This window comes from Oncorhynchus tshawytscha, linkage group LG28, assembly GCF_018296145.1.
Source record: "Oncorhynchus tshawytscha isolate Ot180627B linkage group LG28, Otsh_v2.0, whole genome shotgun sequence".
Lineage (NCBI taxonomy): Eukaryota > Metazoa > Chordata > Actinopteri > Salmoniformes > Salmonidae > Oncorhynchus > Oncorhynchus tshawytscha.
In genome coordinates, this window is record NC_056456.1 from 44,065,312 (window position 1) to 44,093,147 (window position 27,836).

The window sequence follows — 27,836 nt, forward strand, 5'->3', positions numbered from 1 at the left end:
GTAAAATGTTTAGCTAGCAATTTGTTAAAATAACAAGCGGTTGCATAGCGAAAGCATCAACTTTCCGGTAGACAGGCGTAGCTCAACTGAAAGGATACCATTCGTTTCCAGTATACTAAAATGAACTAATAGTATGTAGTATATACTCATTAAATATGTAGTATACACTATGTTAGAATGGGTATTCAAACACAGCTCAAGTCTACATTATGGCAAGAAGAGCTCAAATAAGCAAAGAGATACGACAATCCATCACTACTTTAAGACATGAAGGTCAGTCAATCTGGAAAATTTCAAGAACTTTTTAAAGGTTTCTTCATGTGCAATTGCAAAAAACGTCAAGCACTATGAAAGGAAGACCCAGAGTTACCTCTGCTGCAGAGGACACGTTCATTAGAGTTACCTGGCTCTCATGAGGACCACCACAGGAAAGGAAGACCCAGAGTTACCTCTGCTGCAGAGGACACGTTCATTAGAGTTACCTGGCTCTCATGAGGACCACCACAGGACAGGAAGACCCAGAGTTACCTCTGCTGCAGAGGACACGTTCATTAGAGTTACCTGGCTCTCATGAGGACCACCACAGGACAGGAAGACCCAGAGTTACCTCTGCTGCAGAGGACACGTTCATTAGAGTTACCTGGCTCTCATGAGGACCACCACAGGAAAGGAAGACCCAGAGTTACCTCTGCTGCAGAGGACACGTTCATTAGAGTTACCTGGCTGTCATGAGGACCACCACAGGAAAGGAAGACCCAGAGTTACCTCTGCTGCAGAGGACACGTTCATTAGAGTTACCTGGCTGTCATGAGGACCACCACAGGAAAGGAAGACCCAGAGTTACCTCTGCTGCAGAGGACACGTTCATTAGAGTTACCTGGCTGTCATGAGGACCACCACAGGAAAGGAAGACCCAGAGTTACCTCTGCTGCAGAGGATAAGTTCATTAGAGTTACCAGCCTCGCAGTTCAAATGATTTGTGTCATAATTTGGCCGTCAGTTTATATACGAAAATATATTTCCTCATATTAGTGCATCGCAGTTGCTAGCTGTGCCACAAGACCGCGACCGGGAGACCCATGGGGCGGCACACAATTGGCCCAGCGTTGTCCAGGTTAGGGGAGGGTTTTGGCCCGCAGGGATGTCCTTGTCCCATCATGCTCTAGCGGGCCAGGTGCATGCACGCTGACACATTCGCCAGGTGTACGGTGTTTCCTCTGACACAGTGGAGTGGCTGGCTTCCAGATTAAGCAGGCATTCTGCAACATAATGTCAGAGAGGAAGAGGCAAAGCAAGAGGTTTTATTCCGCCCAAAAGTTGTCCATGAAAATAAGCCCATGATATGGTAAGTTTTTGAATGGAAAGCCAATCGCGTGTCAAATTTGGTCGACAACAAAAAAATGTATTGCTAATTTGCTACATGAGGCTCATTCGATCTAATAGAAATGTAGTAATGATTAGGATGTTATTGAATGCACGGATATAAGTGGGTGCACATTTGCCTGGCTACTCAGACTCCTTGCTCTGGCCAACGCTATGCTACGCCTGGAAGAATTTGGTCTGAAGCCCCATTTTTTAAATATTTATTTCATGTATTTTTGTATAGAAATATATATTAGTTGTTTTGGGGGGTGATAAAACATGTTCTGTTACTTTTTCCTCAACTTGCTTCTAACTTTATAGCAAGTCAAGCTAGCTTGCACTGCAGAGCAGCTAGCTAAAAGCGAGGCTAGGTTGAAGATACCACTGTAGCTAGCGACCTCCACCTAATAATTATAATAAAAAACAAATGTCATCACCATCAAACTTCAACGGAAGGCAGTCATAATTGGCTTATTAAGAAAAGTACTCATTTATAGGAATGGGTAATTGTTTAATAGTTCCTACCGAAAACCACATTTTTATTTTCTTCTGTGGTTTGGTAACTTCCTGTTCTTCGACAGACTCAGAGATATTAGAGAAAGAGGGAGAGAGATAATCCATTGGGTAATGAATGGAGGCACGTATAACGCCCCACCCAGCAGACTAGACAAATCACATTCACTTTGTCATGCTGCGTCACGCGGTTGCTAAGCTAATTGTCCTTCATTCCCTTCTCAAAATCAGGTTGAGTCGACAAACCTGCCTATTTCCCTCAAGTATGTAATGTCACGATTCCAAAGCTATACGATATTACAGAGAACAAGTTACAGATATACAGTAGAGAGGCTATATACAGTAGAGAGGCTATATACAGTAGAGAGGCTATATACAGTAGAGATGCTATATACAGTAGAGAGGCTATATACAGTAGAGAGGCTATATACAGTAGAGAGGCTATATACAGTAGAGAGTCTATATACAGTAGAGAGGCTATATACAGTAGAGAGGCTATATACAGTAGAGAGGCTATATACAGTAGAGAGGCTATATACAGTAGAGAGGCTATATACAGTAGAGAGGCTATATACAGTAGAGAGGCTATATACAGTAGAGAGGCTATATACAGTAGAGAGGCTATATACAGTAGAGAGGCTATATACAGTAGAGAGGCTATATACAGTAGAGAGTCTATATACAGTAGAGAGGCTATATACAGTAGAGAGGCTATATACAGTAGAGAGGCTATATACAGTAGAGATGCTATATACAGTAGAGAGGCTATATACAGTAGAGAGTCTATATACAGTAGAGAGGCTATATACAGTAGAGGCTATATACAGTAGAGATGCTATATACAGTAGAGAGGCTATATACAGTAGAGAGGCTATATGCAGTAGCAAGGCCATATACAGTAGAGGCTATAAACAGAGAGGCTATATACAGTAGAGAGGCTATATACAGTAGTGAAGCTATATACAGTAGAGAGGCTATATACAGTAGAGAAGCTATATACAGTAGAGAGGCTATATACAGTAGAGATGCTATATACAGTAGAGATGCTATATACAGTAGAGAGGCTATATACAGTAGAGAGGCTATATGCAGTAGCAAGGCCATATACAGTAGAGGCTATATACAGTAGAGGCTATAAACAGAGGCTATATACAGTAGAGAGGCTATATACAGTAGTGAAGCTATATACAGTAGCGAGGCTTTATACAGTAGTGAGGCTACATACAATAGAGAGGCTATATACAGTAGAGGCTATATACAGGAGAGGCTATATACAGTAGAGAGGCTATATACAGTAGAGAGGCTATATACAGTAGAGAGGCTATATACAGTAGAGAGGCTATATACAGTAGAGAGGCTATATACAGTAGAGAGGCTTTATACAACAGAGAGGCTTTATACAGCAGAGAGGCTATATACAGTAGAGAGGCTATATACAGTAGAGAGGCTTTATACAGCAGAGAGGCTATATACAGCAGAGAGGCTTGGAAGCAACTCTATCAATAACAAGATTATCATCATTAGCTAAATGCTTGAATTGAACTTACAAACCAATATTTTCCAAGGCTGTAGCGTGACAAGAAATAACTACATTGAAAGACCTGCACCGTAGCGTTGTTTGTAGCTGCTTCTATGTGTGCGGAACAAATTCTCTACTTCCTGTTTGCGTCGTCTTTCTAAGTACCAGAAACATCCACTAGGGGGCAAATAACACCATTGAACACATTGAAAATCCAATTTAACCATTGTAATAAAATAATCTGTTACCTTCTAACAGGATGGCAGCACAGTGTGTTACGATTCCACGCCGTTGTGGACGTCCCCATTGAAATACATGACATCTGTAGTAACGGTGGGACTCGTGTAATGTGAACGAGGCTTTACCCATAAGCTCTCTGTTACGTTATTTTTTTTATTTTACTAGGCAAGTCAGTTAAGAACACATTCTTATTTACAATGACGGCCTGTTAACTGCCTGGTCAGGGGCAGAAAGACAGATGTGTACCTTGTCTGCTCGGGGATTTGAACTTTCAACCTTCCGGTTACTAGTCCAACACTCTAACCACTAGGCTACCCTGCCGCACCGTTATGACGGATGTCATGCATTTGGGATAGCTAGCAACTTGTAAACAGTTACCCATTCCGATAAGGGGGTACTATTGTAATAGTAATGTTAAATAATAAATTGGCAACTAAGCCAATTGTATTATGACTTGCCTCCTCCCGTTTAAGTTTATCGTGATGGTAATGACGTTTGTTTGCATGGACATTGCAATTGAGGCCTTCCACAATTTTAAATGTGTCAAATGGATGGGGATACCTATGAGTTGAGAATTATCAGCCAATGAAGAAGAGGAAGAAAATGGAGATGGCTTTCAATGAAACAGCGTCACGGACGCTATAATGACACAGATAAAGCTGAGTCCTATATCTATCTCTATGGCCTGTATATACACGCGTATCTACCCTCTCATTGGCTAGAATGGTCCCACCTGATCTCGCCCTCTCCTCATGCCTTCCATCTTTGAGGACATGTATTTCTATTGTTCGAGCGGGCACTCGAATCTCTTGTCAATATAATAAACAATCTTTCATAGTGTTCTCCCAATCGCGCATGCGCTTTAATACCCATATAATGCAAATATCACTGCGCCACAACAATTCGATATAGACAGAGCGGCAGGAATGATGCAACACATCGACGGAACTAGAATACAGTGTCTATGCATTCATATAAATGACAATTGAATGCACATAGTCAGATTTTACCTCTCTGTTATGTCTTCATTCGACATGTTCGAAAAACATTCCCTAAAGCCGCAGAGCGGAGCGGAAAGGATGACGCGCCCAGCGTCACCCACCTCTCCCTCTCCGATGCACCCCAAAAGTTGACTTACAAAATACTCACCATTCGGTATCTATACACGCAATAAAACACGACTTTAAAATGTACATACTAACCTAACGAAGATGTTTATTTTATTATTATATCGAAGCCATTTCTATCAGTTCCGGGAAATATTTAAAATGTGGTAAATAGCTTGACATACCCATTATCCAGCAGACTTAGACCCTTAAAAATGTTTTTTTTTTTTTGTCAGGACTCACGTGACCAATATGACTGTTCTCCGCCAATGGGAGCGACGTTTGCATGATTTGCTGGGGGGAGTTTCTTCTTGAAGACGAAGGACGGACGGGGATGTTTTCAAACCCAGCAATAAACTGGACGTCACACATAGCCCGTAGTCTAGCTACTGTTCAATATTTTGGGAAATTACTGTTTTACAAGCTACGTAGTTTTATCTTCACGATCTGAATGAACAGGCAGAACCTGATGGGTATTGAAAAGGTAAGCAGAAAGTTAAATGTTCATATTTATTTAGATTTGATTGCTCATGATCATAGGTAAAACCCCAGCTCGCAAGCTAATCAACTTTGACGTTAGCTATGGCCACAACTTTTATTGTTATTTTTGGACTTGTATGTCACCTACTTTTTTTTTATGGACGCATTTAAGTAACAGGTGTTTTACTTATGTGTCAAAGTTGCTTTTATGCTAATAATATGAATAATTATAGCTGTGTGTTGCTGTGTGTCGAAGGGAAAAGCTGGGTGACAACTGGTGGCTAACTAGTTAGCTTCAGCTAGCCTGTAAGGTATTCGCCTCAGCGGGCTTTTGTCTACACGAGATGATTATTTTTATTTATTTTTACTCCATGTAACTTACACATTGAACGATTAAAAAAAAAATATATATCTTTAAAGTATTTTCCCCCCTGCAACAGACTATGGTTACACAGTAAATTGACCGAGACTTTTGCCAGGTAGCAAATTCGACACATTTTATGTAACGTAGTCTACGTAGTCTCCAGAAGGAATAGCTAACGTCAACGTAACTACTGTAGCCCTCATTACAGGCGTTCCAGCGCCGAACGTAGCGTAAGTACGCTATTCTCTAAACACCATCCACGTTAACCCGGGCTAACTAGCTAGCAAGCTAACTGTATTCGCGTCCATTTATGTCCATATACGTTTAAAACGTCTGAATATTTGCCACGTTGGATCTGTAAAACAAAAATGCACATAATAATAACAATGATAATTATTTGCTATTTGTAAATCTGACAACAGTACAGCCAAGGTACAGCAGCGAGTCAAGCATTTTTTTGGGGGGGGGTGTGTGTTGGTTGAACCGCCTGTCTGTCTGTCTGGTGTGACCGTCCTTCGCTCTGGAAACCTTTTGTCTAAAGGACGTATCACTCAGATCCTATACAAAAACCAAGCCACCAGTGCGAGCTGAATAATACTTCACGTCTCTCGTTCATGACAATAACATAATAAATACATTGTATTATAGCCACAATGGGTGCAGAATGAACTGTCTCCATGAAGTATGATGAAATATCAAATCAAGGGTGATGTCATTTCTACCCTCCCATGCTGTTGCAGTATTTTGTATAGCCTAATATCAGAGCAATACAGGTTGAAATTGATATCCAGCTATTGTCTTCAGTGAGGCAGCAATGATAATGACACTGAATCTGAATTTAGTTGCAAGTAGGGCTCCGCTTATCTAAATAGTTTTCCCCTTTTTCCTACTACAAAATATAGCTGTACGCCTTCCACCCTAAATAATCAAAATCATAGTAATGTGTGTGCAATAAAGAAGTTAATTACAGAATGCATAGTGACTAACCCTAGGGTTTGTCTTAAACACTTAACATGTTGAAAACAAACCCTCTCCCCCAAAATACTAGTCCTATATATTTTCCTATATACTTTAAAAATGGGCCTTTGATACCACCCTGAATTGTTATTTAGCTCGATGACAGAATTCTGGTTTGAATGTCTGTTTAACTTTGATCATCACTACACTAAAATTGTATTTTGTTGTCACATCATGTTCCTCATTTGTGTTACTGTAGTACCAAGTACTTAAAACTCACTATCACAGAGTACATTTTGCATATTGAACTTATTATGTCAGTCTATGCAGTAGTTATGTGAACACCGTACTCCGCTTATCTTAATTGGCGTAAGGTCATAATCGGAGGTAAGCATATGCCGTTTAAAAACACCTGGTTTTCTGAGTAATCTTTCAAATTATTAGGACATGTAAATACCTTAATCGGCGTTCCAGCGGTGCATTTGATTTGCCCATACACCAGCCAAGCACGCTTGGCGAGTGAGTTGTACTTGGAACAGCTGAATATATGCTTCTTTTAGAAGTAGTTTTCACATGTACTTTATATGTCCAAACTCAGAATCAAATATGCTTCCCAAAAATAATATGTTTGATGTGCTAGAATGTTTGTTTTGATTTTCTGCATTTATCGGTGCCGTCAAGGTTGCCTGATTTCAGATGTGTCCATGAAAACAGGATTATTAGGGAAATCGGTCTTCATCCAAAGCATGTAAAAGTTTTAATCAAACTTGTAAAAAAAAATGTCATCTTTATTTAACTAGGCAAGTCAGTTAAGAACACATTCTTAGTTACAATGACAGCCTTGGAACAGTGGGTTAGCTGCCTTGTTCAGGAGCAGAATGACAGATTTTGACCTTCTCAGCTCGGGGATTCGATCTAACAACCTTTCGGTTACTGGCCAAAAGCTCTAACCACTAGGCTTCCTGCCACTCCTAATCTCACTTTCCACAATAATCACATTATTGTATGCATGACACTGACAAAAAAAATACACACATTTAGGGCTGGTATGATATCAGTATCGCAATACCCCCCCCCCCAAAAAAAAATGATAACACAAAGCAGATTTCACTCTGTTCCTGAATGTAAAATATAAAATAAATCACAATGACGTTTGTTTCCAACATCCATGTTGTTTTCCTTAAGAAGTTAAATCCCCTTTTTTGTGTTTTTGTTTCCCTGTCACGATACAAACAAATAGTGCGATACTGGTATCGTCCCGACCCTAATTCACATGCACGCGCATACCGACACAATACCCTCGCCGCTCTCGTATGCGGTTGCTACTCTCTTCTCTTATGATTATCTATCCTGATGCCTAGTCACTTTACCCTGCCGTTATTTACATTTTTAGTAGAGATGTGCATCTTTCCCTTTTCAAGACGATACGTATCAAGATACAGGAATGATACGTTTTTAGTTTGAAATGTTTCGGGCTTGAATAGAGGAATGACTTGATAACATAACGTTTGTGTAAACGCATTCATTATCCATTCTAAATTTAAAGTCTGCTTCCGATGAAGCTTAGTGGCTTATCTGGATCTGTCTGAGCTTCTCTGATCTGGATCTGTCTGAGCTTCTCTGATCTGGATCCGTCTGAGCTTCTCTGATCTGGATCCGTCTGAGCTTCTCTGATCTGGATCCGTCTGAGCTTCTCTGATCTGGATCCGTCTGAGCTTCTCTGATCTGGATCCGTCTGAGCTTCTCTGATCTGGATCCGTCTGAGCTTCTCTGATCTGGATCCGTCTGAGCTTCTCTGATCTGGATCCGTCTGAGCTTCTCTGATCTGGATCCGTCTGAGCTTCTCTGATCTGGATCCGTCTGAGCTTCTCTGATCTGGATCCGTCTGAGCTTCTCTGATCTGGATCTGTCTTTTCTCTGTGTGTTTGTTTGTAAATGATGTCTATGTTGGCACCTGAGCTGACTTTTCTCTGTGTGTTTGTAAATGATGTCTATGTTGGCACCTGAGCTGAGTCAGAAGGGAAACTAGGCATCTACCACCCACTATCAGATAAGGGGGGGGCGGCGGCAGTGTGTGCTTTTTCTCCCCTCACTTTTTATCGGAAATCACCATCGCCCACTAATTCATTTGTTGTTCAGCATGCACAATTACTTGTGGATTTAATGACTGTCAACACAGTGCATTCGGAAAGTATTCAGACCCCTAGACTTTTTCCACCTTTTATGTTACAGCCTTATTCTAAAAATGGATAAATCCCCCTCAATCTACACACTATACCCCATAATGACAAAAGCAAAAACATTTTTTTTAAACAAATCGTTGTGGTCCTGTTGGAAGGTGAATCTTTACCCCAGTCTGATGTCCTAAGTGCTCTGGAGCAGGTTTTTATCAAGGATCTGTCTCTGTACTTTGCTCAGTTCATTTTTCCCTCGATCCTGACTCGTCTCCCAGTCCCTGCCGCTAAAAAACATCCCCACAGCATGATGCTGCCACCGCCATGCTTCGCTGTAGGGATTCATTCAGGCCAAAGAGTTCAATCTTGGTTTCATCAGACCAGAGAATCTTGTTTCTCATGGTTTGAGAGTCCTTTAGGTGCCTTTTGGCAAACTCCAAGCGGGCTGTCATGTGCCTTTTACTAAAGAGTGGCATCCAGCTGGCCACTCTACCATAAAGGCCTGATTGGTGGAGTGCTGCAGAGATTGTTGTCCTTTTGGAAGGTTCTCCCATCTCCACAGAGGAACTCTGGAGCTCTGTCAGAGTGACCATCAGGTTCTTGGTCACCTACCTGACCAAGGCCCTTTTCCCCTGATTGCTCAGTTTGGCCAGCTCTAGGAAGATTCTTGGTGGTTCCAAAATTCTTCCATTTAAGAATAATCTTTTGGTACCATTCCCCAGATCTGTGCCTCGACACAATCCTGTCTCGGAGCTCTACGGACAACTCCTTCGACCTCATGGCTTGGTTTTTTGTTCTGACATGCACCGTCAACTGTGGGACCTTATATATGACAGGTTTGTGCCTTTCCAAATCATGTCCTATCAATTGAATTTACCACAGGTGGACTCCAATCAAGTTGTAGAAACATCTCAAGGATGATCAATGGAAACAGGATGCACCTGAGCTCAATTTGGAAATAAAGTATTTCTGTTTTTTTTTGATGAATTATAGTGTGTTGTGTGTAAATTGAGGATTTTTTTTTTCGTCCATTTTAGGATAAGGCTGTAACGTAACAAAATGTGGAAAAAGTCAAGTGGTCTGAATACTTTCTGAACACACTGTATACTTATTTTTTTTTACCGGGGACCTTCAGACGAGTCTTGTGAGGCTTGTGGGCAAAACAGCCTACATATACAGTACCAATCAAATGTTTGGATACCTACTCATCCAAGGGTTTAAAAAAAAAAGATGACTATTTTCTACATTGTAGAATAATATTGATCAACTTATGAAATCATGTAGTAACCAAAATAAAGGAAAAGCAGCCAACAAGTGCTCAGCATATGTGGGAACTCCTTCAAGACTGTTGGATAAGCATTTCTCATGAAGCTGGTTGAGAGAATGCAGAGACTGTTCAAAGCTGTCATCAAGGCAAAGGGGCGGCTACTTTTGAAGAATCTCAAGTAGAAAATATATTTTTTTTTGTGGTGTCTCATGGCAAAACACCACTCTAGCTCTGCCACATCTCACTGCACATGCAGAACGGCGATATTTGCAGATGTGGTAAATTGAGACGCAGTCCGTGCAAAAAACCCCAACTAAAAATAGATTATCTGTTAATCTAAACTTACATCGGTTTCAGTAACAACCAGTGAGCAATGGCAATTACTTGCCATTCATCTTGGACTCTCACAATGAGTATAATGCCCTGTTATGCCTTATTTGGATTAATTTCTTTGTCATTTAGTATTAATTCCTCTATCAGTAAAACTGACTTTAAAAATAAATAAATTAAAGGGGCATTTCTAAAATGTTCTACTTCATATTTATCTCAGTGTTTCCAATGACCTCCTCAACCAATTAGTAGATGATGCCTACTCATGAATAGTTAAAATCACACGATGCACACTGATGATGTCATCAAAAACACTTCTCTTCCTTCCTTTTTTATTTTTTTATTTTTTACTACATAGAAATGTGTTTGCATGTTGGGGTGAGTTCACAAAGGATAGGATGTTATGATTCAAGAGTGGCGCCCCTATCTAAAGGCACTGCATCTCAGTGCTAGAGGCATCACTACCAACCTGCGATTGGGAGTCCCAAAGGGTGGTGTACTATTGGCTCAGCGTCGTCTGTGTTTTCACCTGGGGTAGGCAGTCATTGTAAATAAGAGTTTGTTTAAGCACCAGCTCATAGATTACTGCACCTGTACATAGCTCATTTATAATTTAGCCCAAACAACTACCTCTTCCCCTACTGTATTTATTTATTTTGCTCCTTTGCACCCCATTATTTTCTATTTCTATTTCTACTTTGCAAATTTTTCCACTGCGAATCTACCATTCCAGTGTTTTACTTGCTATATTGTATTTACTTCGCCACCATGGCCTTTTTTTGCCTTTACCTCCCTTATCGCACCTCATTTGCTCACATTGTATGTAGACTTATTTTTCTACTGTATCATTGACTGTATGTCAAAAACACTATTAAACTTGGTCTCGCCCAGAGCTCACGTTAGCATACTTGCAACAATGTATTGAATAGTCTGGGGCCTCCGTGTTTCCTGTACCAGTGAGCTCTGGACAGACACAGCTGTAGACTATTTGCGCAAGGGATAAGTAATCAGACCTGTTTTTATGATGTTTCAGAGCATCATCCCCCCCCTTCGTGCTGAGTGGTCATCGAAAGGGAGAGGGCTGAAAAGATTTTTCCAATTGGCTACGTTGAGGAACTATTGTCATTCTCAATAGATGCGGAAACAGATTTTTGTTCACTTGCTGTTTTGAGGTGAAGGAAGTTATTACTTTTGAGAAGCTCCACATTTTAAATGGTGAGTTAAGACCATCAGAAATGGTATCATATCCCCAGAGGGACACATTTATAGGCCTACATTTGCAGGCAGGCCAGATAGACTAGGTCTACTTCTATGCGTAATCAGGTTTGTGCTCTTACTCAAAGATTTGACCAGAGCAAACAAAATAATGAATAATTTGTCAATAACTAAAAGGTTGTGCGTCTAGGTTGTGCGCTCTGCAAACATGTCCACTTTTACAACGACAACGTTAAGACGGTAATATGGCTATATTGAATGGATTTAACAGAACTTACTGTAGCCAAACAAACATAGTAAATTCCGATAATTTCGAATCAACAGTAAATGTACTACTGTTGATACAGGTTTGCCATTCAGACTGAATCAGACTGCTGTCTCGTGTGCCATACATTTGTATTTTTTTTATACAATTTTTATATACACTGCTCAAAAAAAAAAATTCACATGCTGTTGTGCAAATGGAATAGACAACAGGTGGAAATTATAGGCAATTAGCAAGACACCCCCAATAAGAGTGGTTCTGCAGGTGGTAACCACAGAGCACTTCTCAGTTCCTATGCTTCCTGGCTGATGTTTTGGTCACTTTTGAATGCTGGCAGTGCTTTCACTCTAGTGGTAGCATGAGACGGAGTCTACAACCCACACAAGTTGCTCAGGTAGTGCAGCTTATCCAGGATGGCACATCAATGCGAGCTGTGGCAAGAAGGTTTGCTGTGTCTGTCAGCGTAGTGTCCAGAGCATGGAGGCGCTACCAGGAGACAGGCCAGTACATCAGGAGATGTGGAGGAGGCTGTAGGAGGGCAACAACCCAGCAGCAGGACCGCTACCTCCGCCTTTGTGCAAGGAGGAGCACTGCCAGAGCCCTGCAAAATGACCTCCAGCAGGCCACAAATGTGCATGTGTCTGCTCAAACGGTCAGAAACAGCCTCCATGAGGGTGGTATGAGGGCCCGACATCCACAGGTGGGAGTTGTGCTTACAGCCCAACACCATTGGACGTTTGGCATTTGCCAGAGAACACCAAGATTGGCAAATTCGCCACTGGCGCCCTGTGCTCTTCACAGATGAAAGCAGGTTCACACTGAGCACATGTGACAGTCTGGAGATTCCTTGGAGAACGTTCTGCTGCCTGCAACATCCTCCAGCATGACCGGTTTGGCGGTGGGTCAGTCATGGTGTGGGGTGGCATTTCTTTGGGGGGCCGCACAGCCCTCCATGTGCTCACCAGAGTTCGCCTGACTGCCATTAGGTACCGAGATGAGACCCCTTGTGAGACCATATGCTGGTGCGGTTGGCCCTGGGTTCCTCCTAATGCAAGACAATGCTAGACCTCATGTGGCTGGAGTGTGTCAGCAGTTCCTGCAAGAGGAAGGCATTGATGCTATGGACTGGCCCGCCCGTTCCCCAGACCTGAATCCAATTGAGCACATCTGGGACATCAAATCAAATTTATTTATATAGCCCTTCGTACATCAGCTGATATCTCAAAGTGCTGTACAGAAACCCAGCCTAAAACCCCAAACAGCAAGCAATGCAGGTGTAGAAGCACGGTGGCTAGGAAAAACTCCCTAGAAAGGCCAAAACCTAGCCTGGTTCCTAGAGAGGTTTCTTCCTATGTGGGGTGGCCAGTCCTCTTCTGGCTGTGCCGGGTGGAGATTATAACAGAACATGGCCAAGATGTTCAAATGTTCATAAATGACCAGCATGGTCGAATAATAATAATAATAAGGCAGAACAGTTGAAACTGGAGCAGCAGCACAGTCAGGTGGAAGTTGAAACTGGAGCAGCAGCATGGCCAGGTGGACTGGGGACAGCAAGGAGTCATCATGTCAGGTAGTCCTGGAGCTCAGGTCCTAGGGCTCAGGTCCTCCGAGAGAGAGAAAGAAAGAGAGAAGGAGAGAATTAGAGAACGCACACTTAGATTCACACAGGACACCGAATAGGACAGGAGAAGTACTCCAGATATAACAAACTGACCCCAGCCCCCCGACACATAAACTACTGCAGCATAAATACTCATGTCTCGCATCCATCCACCAATGCCACATTGCATCACAGACTGTCCAGGAGTTGGCAGATGCTTTAGTCCAGGTCTGGGAGGAGATCCCTCAGGAGACCATCCGCCACCTCATCAGGAGCATGCCCAGGCGTTGTAGGGAGGTCATACAGGCACGTGGAGGCCACACACACTACTGAGCCTCATTTTGACTTGTTTTAAGGACATTACATCAAAGTTGGATCAGCCTGTAGTGTGGTTTTCCACTTTAATTTTGAGTATGACTCTAAATCCAGACCCTCCATGGGTTGATAAATTTGATTTCCATTGATAATTTTTGCGTGATTTTTGTTGTCAGCACATTCAACTATGTAAAGAAAAAAGTATTTAATAAGAATATTTCATTCATTCAGATCTAGGATGTGTTATTTTAGTGTTCCCTTTATTTTTTTGTTACTGCTCGATAAAAAAAATCTTTGCCAGCCAAGGAATCTACCAGTTGACTAAATGGGGTCAGCCCCAATAGGCAGACATCCATTGGTAGTTTGATGTAAACAAGATGGTGGCCTCCTCAGGGTCCCCCCCTTTTATCTGTTTACATACAGAGGCATCTATTGGTAGTTTGATCTCAGTATATGGTAAAACCTAACTATGGTAAATACTTGTTTTGAACTAACCTACCTAATGTAAACACTACATTGTTTTTGTCAAGTAAGTGCGTACATTGATGGACCACTAGAGTGGTGGGGTCCAGTCCACTACCACAAGTCTAGCACCACGAGTGGTAGGTCTAGTTGTTTGTTACCATGTCTTAGGCCTACCTAAAGGTTTCTGGCAAGGAACAGCAGCATGTCCACCTTTTCTGCCCCAGAGTAGCAAACTCCGCAGAATGATAAACTAGTAAATGTTGACTGAGATTTGTAGTTTGGCCATCCTTTGCCTTAGTAATCTGTTTCCATATTCTCCAAGTGACTTTGGTCAGGTCTTCTGGCTCACCTTGATCATTTAGCGTGAAGCTGAAGAACTGCCAAACAGGTGACGACGTGCTTTTCTTTCCTTTCTTTCCCACCGAGTCCGCTATCGTTTTATTCATATTTAACTAAGGCTGGCTCTGCCGTAGTTGCTGAGGCTGGCTCTGCCGTAGTTGCTGAGGCTGGCTCTGCCGTAGTTGCTGAGGCTGGCTCTGCCGTAGTTGCTGAGGCTGGCTCTGCCGTAGTTGCTGAGGCTGGCTCTGCCGTAGTTGCTGAGGCTGGCATTGTTTTATTCTGATTTAGATTATGTGTTTCATAGCAGAGATCAAGTTTATAAATTGTCTGGCTGGGCTGATGAGACAGTGGATTGCACAGTCAGATGGAACAGAGTACATAGGCATTTTAACGTCATGGATTTAGCTGGTGGTAACTTGTGGAATAGACACCGGCTGGAATGCGGTTTTAACCAATCAGCATTCAAGATTATACCCACCCGTTGTGTAACTGTTTCTAAAAGCTATGCTAATATAACTATTTTAGTATTTTTACGGAGGAGAAGTATAGCCCTACCAATTGGAAAATCATTCTGCAACTTGATTTAAAAATAACTAGGCATAGCAATGTGTCCTTTTTGTACTGCGTTTTCCTGCCAATTGTCCCCTCCCTGCGCAATTTGTCTGAGGTCTTTCCTTCCCGTGGGAGAGGCGTTTTCTCAGCTTCCCATTTGAACTGTTTTCAGCTATTTTCACTGTCTCTGCTACTGTATTTAAAACCCTTATTACGCCCACATCCTACATTCATGACCCCCCTGTGCGAGTAAATTTCAATTGGGTTGCATTGCTGTGAGCTGCACAATCTACACAGTCATATAACATCATAAAATCCAATTGTTGGCAAAACCCAGCTGTCACGTTGTCACGGTTGACGAGAGGAGGTTCTCCACTTTCTGTGGGTATATTTGATATGGCTTTGAGATACTTGGCACACAATGATTATGCACATTGGCCATACCGATTGCAGAGGCCTCATTGGACAGCGGGCTTACATGGACTGTTTTTAGTAAATGGCTACTAGCAGTGGGTAGTATATTTACAGTTGGTGATCTAGCTGTGTTTTGAGTTTCCACTTACTTGGGTAGATATTAGCCCCAAATAAATTAGCCTAATGATATTAGTGCATATAAAGATTAGAGGTCGACCGATTGATTTTTCAACGCCGATACCGATTTATTGGAAGACCAAAAAAATCTGATACCGATTAATCGGCCAACTATTTATTTATTTGTAATAATGACAATTACAACAATACTGAAGGAACACTTATTGTAACTTAATATAAAACATCAATGAAATAAATTTGGCCTCAAATAAATAATATAACATGTTCAATTTGGTTTAAATAATGCAAAAACAAAGTGTTGGAGAAGAAAGTAAAAGTGCAATATGTGCCATGTAAGAAAGCTAACGTTTCAGTTCCTTGCGCAGAACATGAGAACATATAGCTGGTGATTCCTTTTAACATGAGTCTTCAATATTCCCAGGTAATAAGTTTTAGGTTGTAGTTATTATAGGTCAGTCTCCTCATGGAGTGCAACCACTGCAGTTAACCACTGTTCCTTGGCCGTCATTGAAAATAAGAATTTGTTCTTAACTGACTTGCCTAGTTAAATAAAGGTGTGGTAAAAAAAACATTTTTAAATCGGCCAAATCGATGTCCAAAAATACCAAATTCCCGATTTTGTTATGAAAAACTTGAAATCGGCCTTAATTAATCTCCATTCCGATCAATCGGTCGACCTCTAATAAAGATACAGGCAAATTAATCTCTTTGTTGGGAAACAATATATATATATTTTTAAATGACACCAATTCTGGAACTGTGTTTTAACAGTCAAATACCATCTCTGTTGTCATTACACTTTTAAAAAAATAAACCGCTGTGAATGACTAAGATTTTAAAATATATTTATATTGCTTGATTCCACAGAAAGAAAGAATTGTTGTGATGTAAAATCACTGACTGAATGAATAAATGTTAAGTCTAGAACCCTCTCCCCAGTGTCCCATAGCCTTGGCTTGTGTTTAGTTTAGGTATGTACAGAACACTCAGTACCTACTTGTACACAGATATGTATATTGATTGAGGAACACGTGATTCTTCGTAGCCAAACTGTATATGTAAGGCCTAACTGGTCGGCTTCGTACCACAGACTTCTCGCTTTTTAGGAAACCAATGTCTTCACCATTTTTGTTTTAGATCAAGTGGGAATTCTCATTTTGGGCCGAGGGTGACGTTGGTTTTTACCTCACCATGAAAGCGTGACTCTAAAGGATCTCAGTTACATATACAGTTGTGGCTACGAAGAATCACGTGTTCCTCAATCTATATCATGTATTTCTATCTGAACCGTCAAGGTTACATCATGTATTTCTGACTATGCAAGGCCCTTGTTTAATTTGTCTGAACAAGCCTCCAAACATGCCAGCTGTCTATGCAAGAAGAATCATCTGTTCTACATGATATATTTCTATGAACCTTCAGAATAATCATATGTTCTACATGATATATTTCTATGAACCTTCAGAATAATCATATGTTCTACATGATATATTTCTATGTGAAACTCCCGGGCCAACTGACTGTTTGTTTCAGACCACGTTTGTGTCATTTGGGCTCGTTTTTATGACTTCATGATGTAGTAGTATAGTCATGCTGTTTGTCTCACTGTGACGACGGAACACACCAAGCAGTCATTTCCTGTGATAGGTACTTGTGTTACTACTAGGCACGCAGGACAAGAATCTCCAGTAACTTTACTCATACTGATTCAAAGACAAACCTACACGTTCCTCTTTTTAATTTTTTTTATTTTTAACTCCATGCATTGTGTCTCCTTAGGGGGAAGCCCCCCCCATTTAAAAAAAATCAGATTTCTATTTTTACTGTTTCTCGTACACAGGTCAGTTAGCCTAATGCAAATTTTATACTTTTTGATGGCCATATTCTAATCTAAGCCTTTTATTAGATTATTATGCACATTTGTCCAACAACAACATTAACAGTTAGTATGAACTAAGACGCTGAATAGCAGACGGTTTTGTATAGCCTATTTCACACACTACTCAGAGCACCGAACTAGTCGACTGACACCGATCTTAATCCTAATGAACTGAGAGACAAAACCTCAACGACTGTACACAACCTCAACGACTGTACAACCGAACGAGAGGAATTGTCTGATCTCCAGGGTCGTTTATGATTTGAACAGTTGTTTGAAAGTATTACATAACATCAGTCCCAGCAGTTAAGACTACTTTTGACACACACATTTTGTTTTACTATCCTTGTGGGCATCAAATGTATTTATAAAGCCCTTCTTACATCAGCTGATGTCTCAAAGTGCTGTACAGAAACCCAGCCTAAAACCCCTAACAGCAAGCAATGCAGGTGTAGCAGCACGGTGGCTAGGAAAAACTCCCCTAGAAAGGCAGGAACCTAGGAAGAAACCTAGAGAGGAACCAGGCTATGAGGGGTGGCTAGGATAAACTCCCTAGAAAGGCAGGAACCTAGGAAGAAACCTAGAGAGGAACCAGGCTATGAGGGGTGGCTAGGATAAACTCCCTAGAAAGGCAGGAACCAGGAACCTAGAGAGGAACCAGGGAAGAAACCTAGAAAGGAGAATTAGATTAACCAGGCTCTGGGGGGGGTTACACGGCACCAAACAATTGATTCCTATTCAAAATCTTTTTTTCTTCTTCCCCTAGCCCTAATTATAAACCTAAACTTGCCTTTTTTCTTCTTGTTGGGACTGGAGAAATGTCCTTTCCTTGTCTTTTACTTTCCTTGTGAGGCCTTCAGGTCCAACCACACAGACATATCACTCAGAGAGAGAATGTATTTGGCTCAATGCAGCAGGGTGTGAATGAGGCTGTGAAACTGAAAGTGTTATGATATGAAGTGTCGGTACTATCTGCCCTGCAGTTGGCTTTAGCTCCCCCATCTCAATAACTGTGAGGCTTCAATGTGTGTTCAGAGAGAGACGCGGTGGTAGGGGGGAGGCCTACAGATTACACAGCCGCATGTTAGTCAAGCCAACAGCAGAATATGTTAGTCTTGGTTTTGTTTAACACTCTCTCTCATGGCTCTCTCCCTTCATCCTTGTTAATTTTTTTCTCTCTCTGTTTCTCTCTCTCTGTTTCTTTCTCTCTCTCTCTCTCTCTGTTTCTCTCTCTCTCTCTCTCTCTCTCTCTCTCTCTCTCTGTTTCTCTCTCTGTTTCTCTCTCTCTCTCTGTTTCTCTCTCTCTGTGTTTCTCTCTCTGTGTTTCTCTCTCTGTGTTTCTCTCTCTCTGTTTCTCTCTGTTTCTCTCTCTCTCTGTGTTTCTCTCTCTGTGTTTCTTTCTCTCTGTTTCTCTCTGTTTCTCTCTCTCTCTTCTCTCTCTGTGTTTCTCTCTGTTTTCTCTCTGTTTCTCTCTCTCTCTCTGTTTCTCTCTTCTCTCTCTGTTCTCTCTCTGTTTCTCTCTCTCTGTTTCTCTCTGTTTCTTTCTGTTTCTTTCTGCTTCTCTCTCTCTGTTTCTCTCTCTCTCTCTCTGTTTCTCTCTCTTTCTCTCTGTTTCTCTCTCTCTCTCTCTGTTTCTCTCTCTCTCTCTCTGTTTCTCTCTCTCTCTCTCTGTTTCTCTCTCTCTCTCTCTCTTTCTCTCTCTCTCTCTCTGTTTCTCTCTCTCTCTCTCTGTTTCTCTCTCTCTCTCTCTCTGTTTATCTCTGTTTCTTTCTGTTTCTTTCTGTTTCTCTCTCTCTCTCTCTCTCTCTTTCTCTCTCTGTTTCTCTCTCTCTCTCTCTGTTTCTCTCTCTCTCTCTCTCTCTTCTCTCTCTCTCTCTCTCTCTCTTTCTCTCTCTCTCTCTCTCTGTTTCTCTCTCTCTCTCTCTGTTTCTCTCTCTCTCTGTGTTTCTCTCTCTGTTTCTCTCTCTCTCTCTGTGTTTCTCTTTCTCTCTCTCTGTCTGTCTCTGTCTCAGCAGTATAAATTCAAACTTTATTAGTCACCTGCGCCGAATACAACAGGTGTAGTAGACCTGACAGTGAAATGCTGAATACAACTGGTGTAGTAGACCTTACAACACCATAGTACCCTCCAAGCTCGTCATCAAGCTCGAGACCCTGGGTCTTGACCCCGCCCTGTGCAACTGGGTACTGGACTTCCTGACGGGCCGCCCCCAGGTGGTGAGGGTAGGCAACAACATCTCCTCCCCGCTGATCCTCAACACTGGGGCCCCACAAGGGTGCGTTCTGAGCCCTCTCCTGTACTCCCTGTTCACCCACGACTGCGTGGCCACGCACGCCTCCAACTCAATCATCAAGTTTGCGGACGACACAACAGTGGTAGGCTTGATTACCAACAACGACGAGACGGCCTACAGGGAGGAGGTGAGGGCCCTCGGAGTGTGGTGTCAGGAAAATAACCTCACACTCAACGTCAACAAAACTAAGGAGATGATTGTGGACTTCAGGAAACAGCAGAGGGAACATCCCCCTATCCACATCGATGGAACAGTAGTGGAGAGGGTAGCAAGTTTTAAGTTCCTCGGCATACACATCACAGACAAACTGAATTGGTCCACTCACACAGACAGCATCGTGAAGAAGGCGCAGCAGCGCCTCGTCAACCTCAGGAGGCTGAAGAAATTCGGCTTGTCACCAAAAGCACTCACAAACTTCTACAGATGCACAATCGAGAGCATCCTGGCGGGCTGTATCACTGCCTGGTACGGCAACTGCTCCGCCCACAACCGTAAGGCTCTCCAGAGGGTAGTAAGATCTGCACAACGCATCACCGGGGGCAAACTACCTGCCCTCCAGGACACCTACACCACCCGATGTTACAGGAAGGCCATAAAGATCATCAAGGACATCAACCACCCGAGCCACTGCCTGTTCACCCCGCTATCATCCAGAAGGCGAGGTCAGTACAGGTGCATCAAAGCTGGGACCGAGAGACTGAAAAACAGCTTCTATCTCAAGGCCATCAGACTGTTAAACAGCCACCACTAACATTGAGTGGCTGCTGCCAACACACTGACAATGACACTGACTCAACTCCAGCCACTTTAATAATGGGAATTGAGGGGAAATGATGTAAATATATCACTAGCCACTTTAAACAATGCTACCTTATATAATGTTACTTACCCTACATTATTCATCTCATATGCATACGTATATACTGTACTCTATATCATCGACTGCATCCTTATGTAATACATGTATCACTAGCCACTTTAACTATGCCACTTTGTTTACATACTCATCTCATATGTATATACTGTACTCGATATCATCTACTGTATCTTGCCTATGCTGCTCTGTACCATCACTCATTCATATATCCTTATGTACATATTCTTTATCCCCTTACACTGTGTATAAGACAGTAGTTTTGGAATTGTTAGTTAGATTACTTGTTGGTTATTACTGCATTGTCGGAACTAGAAGCACAAGCATTTCGCTACACTCGCATTAACATCTGCTAACCATGTGTATGTGACAAATAAAATTTGATTTGATTTACAGTGAAATGCTGAATACGACAGGTGTAGTAGACCTCACAGTGAAATGCAGAATATAACAGGTGCAGTAGACCTTACAGTGAAATGCTGAATACAACAAGTTGTAGACCTTACAGTGAAATGCTTACTGACAAGCCCTTAACCAACACTGCAGTTCAATAAGAGTTCAAATAATATTTTCAGAAAAAGTAACACAATAATGAGTTGATGTGCAGGGGTGGGTACTGGTACCGAGTTGATGTGCATGGGGGGGTACTGGTACCGAGTTGATGTGCAGGGGAACAGGTTAGTCGAGGTAATTTGTACATGGAGGTAGGGGGGGGTGATAGTAGCAGCAGTGTACAAATTAAATGGGGGGGGTCAATGTAATACTCCGGTGGCCATTTTGATTCATTGTTCAGCAGTCTTATGGCTTGGGGTAGAAGCTGTTAAGGAGCCTTTTGGTCCTCCGGTGCCGCTTGCCAAGCAGAGAGAACAGTCTATGACTGGGGTTGCTGGAGTCTCTGGCAACTGCCATACATACTGCCATACACACTGCCATACTATGACCTGGGTGGCTGGAGTCTCTGGCAACTGCCATACATACTGCCATACTATGACTGGGGTGGCTGGAGTCTCTGGCAATTTTTTGTGCCTTCCTCTGACACAACATTATATAGGTCCCGGATGGCAGGAAGCTTGGCCCCAGTGATGTACTGGGCCGTACGCACTACCCTCTGGAGCGCCTTACGGTCAGATGCAGAGCAGTTGCCATACCAGGCGGTGATGCAACAGGTCAGGATGCTCTCGATGGTGCAGCTGTAGAACCTTTTGAGGATCTGAGGACTATTGACAAATCTTTTCAGTCTCCTGAGGGGGAAAAGGTGTTGTGCCCTCTTAACGACTGATTGGACCATGATAGTTTGTTGGTGATGTGGACACCAAGGAACTTGAAGCTCTCAACCTGCTCCACTACAGCCCCATCGATATTAGTGGGGGCATGTTCGGCCCGCCTTTTCCTGTAGTCCACGATCAGCTCGTTTGTCTTGATCACGTTGAGGGAGAGGTTGTGGTTCTGGCACCACACTGCCAGGTCTCTGACTTCCTCCCTATAGGCTGTCTCATCGTTGTTGGTGATCAGGCCTACAACTGTTGTCGTCAGCAAACTTAATTATGTTGTTGGAGTTGTGCCTGGCCATGCAGTCGTGGGTGAACAGGGAGTACAGGAGGAGACTGAGCACACACCCCTAAGGGGCCCCAGTGTTGAGGATCAGCGTGGCAGATGTGTTGTTGCCTACACTTGCCACCTGGGGGTGGCCTGTCAGAAAGTCCAGGATCCAGTTGCAGAGGGTGGTGTTTAGTCCCAGGGTACTTAGTTCCCATAAAGCTCATTACTAAGCTATGGGCTGTAGTCAATGAACAGCATTCTCACACAGGTGTTCCTTTTGTCCAGGTGGGAAAGAGCACTGTGATGTGCGATTGCGTTGGTCTGTGGATCTGTTGGGGCGGTATGCGTATTGGAGTGGGTCTAGGGTTTCTGGCATGATGGTGTTAATGTGAGCCATGACCAGCCTTTCAAAGCATTTCATTGCTACAGATGTGAGTGCTGCGGGTCGGTAGTCATTTAGGCAGGTTACCTTAGTGTTCTTGGGCACAGGCACTATGGTGGTCTGTTTGTAACATGTAGGTATTGGACTCGGTCAGGGAGAGGTTGAAAATGTTATTGAACACACTTGCCAGTTGGTCAGCACATGCTTGGAGTACACATCCTGGTAATCTGTCTGGCCCTGTGGCTTTTGTGAATGTTGACCCTTTTTTAAGGTCTTGTTCACATCGGCTACGGAGAACGTCATCATACAGTCATCCGGAACAGTTGGTGTTCTCATGCATGCTTCAGTGTTGCTTGCCTCGAAGCGAGCATATGAAGCATTTGGCTCGTTTGGTAAGCTTTAGTCACTGGGCAGCTCGTGGTCGAGTTTCCCTTTGGTAGTCCGTAACATTTTTTTTCAAGCCCTGCCAAATGGGGGCAGGAAGCCTAGTGGTTAATGCGTTGAGCTAGTAACCGAAAGGTTGCTAGATCTATAATCCCCGAGCTGGCAAGGTAAAAATCTGTCGTTCTGCCCCTAACGAGGCAGTTAACCCATTGTTCCTGGGCCGTCATTGTAAATAAGAATTTGTTCTTAACTGACTTGCCTAGTTAAATAAAGATTAAATAAACATCCGAGCGTCAGAGCCGGTGTCGTAGGATTCAATCTTAGTCCTGTATTCACACTTTGCCTGTTTGATGGTTCATCTGAGGGCATAGCGATATTTCTTGTAAGTGTCCAGATTAATGCCTTTAATCCATGGCTTCTGGTTGGGAAATGTATGTACGGTCACTGTGGGGGATGACATCATTGATGCACTTATTGATGAAGCCAGTGACTGAGGTGGTGTCCTCCTCAATGCCATCGGAAGAATCCCGGAACATATTCCAGTCTGTGCAAACCAGTCCTGTAGTGTAGCATCCGCACCATCTGGCCACTTCCATATTGAGCGAGTCATTGGTACTTCCTGCTTTAATTTTAGCTTGTTAGTTGGAATCGGGAGGATAGAATTATGGTCAGATTTTCTAAATGGAGGGTGGGGGAGAGCTTTGTACGGATCTCTGTGTGTGTGGAGTAAAGGTGGTCTAGAGTTTTTCTTCTTCTGGTTGAACATGTGACATGCTGGTAGAAATGAGGTAAAACTGATTTAAGTTTGCCTGCATTAGTCGTCGGCCACTAGGAGTGCAGCTTCTGGATGAGCATTTTCTTGTTTGCTTATGGCCTTTTACAGCTCAATGAGTGCAGTCTTAGTGCCAACATCGGTTTGTGGTGAAAAATAATATAGATGGTGTGGTCTACAGCTTAACATGAGGTACTCTACCTCAGGCGAGCAATACCTTGAGACTTCTTTAATATTAGGCATTTTGCCCCAGCTGTTATTGACAAATAGACACACACCACCGCCCCTCGTCTTACCAGACGTAGCTGCTTTGTCCTGCCGATGCATGGTGCTCTCCGATGCTCTTATATTATCCGTGTCGTTGTTCAGCCACATCTCGGTGAAACATAAGATACTACAGTTTTTAATGTCCCATTGGTAGGATAGTCTTAATCGTAGATCATCCAGTTTGTTTTCCAATGATTGCACGTTGGCTAATAATATGGAGAGAAGCTAATAATAATAATAATAATAATAATACGGAGAGAAGTGGTAGGCCACACAAGCTTACAGAACGGGACCGCTGAGTGGTGAAGTGTGTAGCGCGTAAAAATGATCTGTCCTCGGTTGCAACACTCACTACAGAGTTCCAAACAGTCTCTGGAAGCAACTTCAGCACAACAAGAACTGTTCTTCAGGAGCTTCATTAAACGGGTTTCCATGGTCGAGCAGCCGCACACGAGCCTAAGATCACCATGCGCAATGGCAAGCGTCGGCTGGAGTGGTGTCAGGCTCGCTGCCATTGGACTCTGGAGCAGTGGACACGGGTTCTCTGGCAGTCCGATGGACAAATCTGAGTTTGGCAGGTGCCAGGAAAACGCTACCTGCCCCAATGCATAGTGCTAACTGTAAAGTAGGAATAATGGTCTGGAGGTTTTTCATGGTTCAGACTAGGCCCCTTAGTTCCAGTGAAGGGAAATCTTAACGCTACAGCATACAATGAAATTTCTAAATGATTCTGTGATTCCAACTTTGGTAACAGTCTGGGGAAGGCCCTATCCTGTTTCAGCATGACAATGCCCATGTGCACAAAGCGAGGTCCATACAGAAATGGTTTGTCTATCGGTGTGGAAGAACTTGACTAGCGTGCACAGAGCAATATAGGGAACTACATTAGACCAGAGCCCTATTCCCTATATAGTGCACTACATTAGACCAGAGCCCTATTCCTTATATAGGGCACTACATTAGACCAGAGCCCTATTCCTTATATAGGGCACTACATTAGACCAGAACCCTATTCCCTATATAGTGCACTACTTTAGACCAGAGCCCTATTCCCTATATAGTGCACTACTATAGACCAGAGCCCTATTCCCTATATAGTGCACTACTATAGACCAGGGCCCATAGAGCTCTGTAAAGGGATTAGGGCGCCATTTGGGACGTAGCTTCTCTCTTCCCCGGTGCTGCCTCTACATGTGTGGATTACTGGCCACATGTTAAAGTATAGTGTGTGTGCTTTTCTTTCTCTCCCTCTCTCTGTGTGTGTGTGTGTGTGTGTGTGTGTGTGTGTGGGAGCTGGGGCAGTGTGTGTGTGTGTGTGTAGCGGGGAGCTGGGGCAGTGTGTGTGTAGCGGGGAGTGTGTGTGTGTGGGTAGCTGGGGCAGTGTGTGTGTGTGTGTGTGTGTGTAGCGGGGAGCTGGGGCAGTGTGTGTGTGTAGCGGGGAGCTGGGGCAGTGTGTGTGTGTGTAGCGGGGAGCTGGGGCAGTGTGTGTGTGTAGCGGGGAGCTGGGGCAGTGTGTGTGTGTGTGTAGCGGGGAGCTGGGGCAGTGTGTGTGTGTAGCGGGGAGCTGGGGCAGTGTGTGTGTGTGTGTGTGTGTGTGCTGTGTGTAGCGGGGAGCTGGGGCAGTGTGTGTGTGTGTGTGTGTGTAGCGGGGAGCTGGGGCAGTGTGTGTGTGTGTGTGTGTGTAGCGGGAGCTGGGGCAGTGTGTGTGTGTGTGTAGCGGGGAGCTGGGGCAGTGTGTGTGTGTGTAGCGGGGAGCTGGGGCAGTGTGTGTGTGTAGCGGGGAGCTGGGGCAGTGTGTGTGTAGCGGGGAGCTGGGGCAGTGTGTGTGTGTAGCGGGGAGCTGGGGCAGTGTGTGTGTGTGTAGCGGGGAGCTGGGGCAGTGTGTGTGTGTAGCGGGGAGCTGGGGCAGTGTGTGTGTGTGTGTGTGTGTGTAGCGGGGAGCTGGGGCAGTGTGTGTGTGTGTAGCGGGGAGCTGGGGCAGTGTGTGTGTGTGTGTAGCGGGGAGCTGGGGCAGTGTGTGTGGGAGTGGGGAGCTGGGGCAGTGTGTGTGTGTGTGTGTGTGTAGCGGGGAGCTGGGGCAGTGTGTGTGTGTGTGTGTGCTGGGGCAGTGTGTGTGTAGCAGGGAGCTGGGGCAGTGTGTGTGTGTGTGTGTAGCGGGGAGCTGTGTGTGTGTGTGTGTGTGTGTGTAGCGGGGAGCTGGGGCAGTGTGTGTGTGTGTGTGTAGCGGGGAGCTGGGGCAGTGTGTGTGTGTGTGTAGCGGGGAGCTGTGTGTGTAGCGGGGAGCTGGGGCAGTGTGTGTGTGTGTAGCGGGGAGCTGGGGCAGTGTGTGTGTGTGTGTGTGTAGCGGGGAGCTGGGGCAGTGTGTGTGTGTGTGTGTGTGTGTGTGTAGCGGGGAGCTGGGGCAGTGTGTGTGAGTCCGTGTGAGGCTGCAGCATTCATTGTTATCCCTCCTCCCTTTCCCACTCCAACCTCCACCTCTTCTCTTCTCCCCCTCCACTCGTCTCGTCTTCTCTACCCTCTCAGTAATCAGGCTTTTGCTCTTGCCTCCATCCTACCACTCTACAGGGGTCTGACGGGGAGTGTTTGTGACATTTTACTCTGACAGCCAGCGCAGGATAAAAGCGCCCGCATGCCCTTCCAGCAACATACAGACTTTTACCCACGTGGCATTGCTGTTTAGTCTTAATGCAGTGTGTCATTCAGCGTATTAGTGTCACTCTGCTGTGTGGAGGATTAGGACTGAAGATCTTTGGGCCAAACGATCTAAATGTCGCATTCTGTTAATCATAATTCTTGTGGATTGGTCCTCCCTTTTCAGGTGATTTGTTTCGACTGTTTAGAAAATTATCTTGCCTGAAACCTGAAGATTTTGGTCCCTAGGTATTGGCTTTACCTCAACTGGGCTAGCAGTTTTTAGCATGCAGGAGACCTGGGTTCAAATCCTAGTCTGTCACAAGGACCCATGAGCATCAACATGGGAAGTTCAGTATGTCTAATGAAGTCTATTACTATTTTGAATTTAAGGGATGTATCACATATTTTTAACTGTTTTTCATCCACAAAATTATGAAATAGCAAAGGATTTGATTTCTGTTCTAACATATAGAAAAGGGGTCTTTGGAAAAACATCTACCTGAGTGTTAAATCAGTTATCAAATTGCTAATAGAATTTCCAAATCTCTACTGGAATTACTGCAGTTGAATTGGCTACAGGGGGAAATCATAGCGGTCACAAAACACCAGTCTCAACAGTGAAGAGGTGACTCAGGGATGCCGGCCTTCTAGGCAGAGTTGCAAAGAAAAAGCCATATCTCAGACTGGCCAATAAAAAGAAAAGATTAAGATGGACAACTGATCACACTGGACAGAGGAACTCTGCATAGAAGGCCATCATCCCGGAGTCGCCTCTTCACTGTTGACGTTGAGACTGGGGTTTTGTGGGTACTATTTAATGAAGCTTCCAGTTGAGGCCTTGAGGCATCTAAGTGGCTAGGTGTCAGCTATGCATGTGGTTTGCTAACCTGCTAGCTAAGTGGCTAGGTGTCAGCTATGCATGTGGTTTGCTAACCTGCTAGCTAGGTGTCAGCTATGCATGTGGTTTGCTAACCTGCTAGCTAAGTGGCTAGGTGTCAGCTATGCATGTGGTTTGCTAACCTGCCCAAAGCTAACGTGTTAAGCAGTCACCTAGCTTCATCTGGCTAGTGAGGCTCGACCTGACCGGTGTTGCGAAGCTAGCCACAATAAGGATTAGGCACAATGGTGGAATTTGGGGTTTGCCTTCAAAATAAAAGTACCTATTTGAAAATGATAATCACCTCCCCAGTCAGCCT

General features: G+C 43.7%; 1 protein-coding gene across 5 annotated transcripts in view; it reads left to right on the forward strand.

Annotated features, from left to right (window-relative positions):
* Positions 1-5,071: 5,071 nt before the first annotated feature.
* The window catches only part of LOC112237435 (ankyrin repeat domain-containing protein 12-like), a 48,245-nt gene continuing 25,480 nt past the window's right edge, over positions 5,072-27,836 (forward strand). For 4 of the 5 annotated variants that reach the window (XR_006080257.1, XM_042308323.1, XM_042308324.1 and 1 more), the window contains exon 1: positions 5,073-5,224. The gene's annotated coding sequence lies outside the window, so the exon portion shown is untranslated. Of the gene's footprint in view, positions 5,225-27,836 lie in introns of all 5 variants that reach the window. The other variant, XM_042308325.1, reaches the window with a different exon arrangement.